The sequence below is a fragment of the Zophobas morio genome, unplaced genomic scaffold, assembly GCF_036711695.1.
Source record: "Zophobas morio isolate AGI-343-1 ecotype UQ-CSIRO unplaced genomic scaffold, CSIRO_AGI_Zmor_V1 ptg000124l, whole genome shotgun sequence".
NCBI classification, from domain to species: domain Eukaryota; kingdom Metazoa; phylum Arthropoda; class Insecta; order Coleoptera; family Tenebrionidae; genus Zophobas; species Zophobas morio.
Genome location: NW_026972229.1, coordinates 173,364 through 174,739, shown reverse-complemented (window position 1 = coordinate 174,739; position 1,376 = coordinate 173,364).

The following is a 1,376-nucleotide window of genomic DNA, read 5'->3' as shown; positions in this document are numbered from 1 at the left end:
TGAAAAAGACATTTGGCGCCCCGAGAAGGTTTTACATTTAAAAAAAAAGAGGTTGGGACCCCCGAGAAGGTTTCACATTCTACAAAAAAAAACCATTTGGCGTCCCCGAGAGGGTTTTATATTTTTAAAAAAACATTTGGCGTTCCCGAGAAGGTTTCATATTCGTAAAAAACTACATTTGGGGCCTCCGGGAAAGTTTTACATTAAAAAAAATACATTTAGGGCTCCCGAGAAGGTTTCATATTCTAAAAAAAAAACATTTAAATGGTAAAAATGGTATATTTTTGCAAGGAAATATGGATTTTGCAAATATGGGGTGGAACCTAATTGTAAAATCGATATTTCCTTATACAAATTTTCAATTTTAAATATGTGTTAAGTTTCATATTGTGAAAAGAAGTCTACACATAGTAAATAAAACAAAAAGACAAAATTGTGATGATTTTTTTTTCCACAGTGAATCAAAAGGGCGAAGTTTAACTGCAAATTACTTATTTCTTTCCAATAAATTAGAAACATGTTATTGAGTATCGCGTTATTCAAAGAATACTATGTATATTAAGAAAAAAAAAGGCACAATGTTAACCCCGCCCACCCACCCCATCTCAATTATGGTGCTTTTTTATTCTTAGAAATTTAAAACATGTTTAAAATGGTAAATTTTTGTAAGAAAATATGGATTTTGCAATTAAGCTCCGCCCCTAGGTGTGCCAACGAATGAAAACTTCATTACTATTTGGATCAGGGCAGGTATGGGTGGGGCTTGATCTTTGGCTTTAATTTTTTCTTAATATATACAGTATTCTTTGAATAACATGATACTCAAAAACATGTCCCACATGGTAATTTCTTGTAGAGAACTAATAACGATTTTGTAATTAACTCCGCCCCTCGGCTTACGACGAATTAAAAAAAATCATCAAAATTGAGACAAGGTGGGTGGGCGGGACTTATATTTGGGTTTTTTTCTTACTATACATGGCCATCTTTTCACAACAAAAAACTTATAACATGATTGAAATGGTACATTTTTGCAAGAAAATATGGATTTTGTACTTATGGGGCGGTTCTCCAATGCAAAATTGACATTTCTTAATACAAATTTTCAATTTTAAACATTTTTTAAGTTTCACGTTGTCAAAAAAAGTCTACACATACATATAAAACCAAAAGACAAAATGTAAGCCCGCCCACCCGCCCTGTCTCAATTGTGATGATTTTTTTTATTCGGCATGAACCAGAGGGGCGGAGCTTAACTGCAAAATACTTATTTCTTTACAAGAAATTACAAACATGTTTTTGAGTGTCGCGTTGTTCAAAGAATACTATGTATATTAAAAAAAAAAGGCAAAATATAAACCCCGCCCACCCACCCC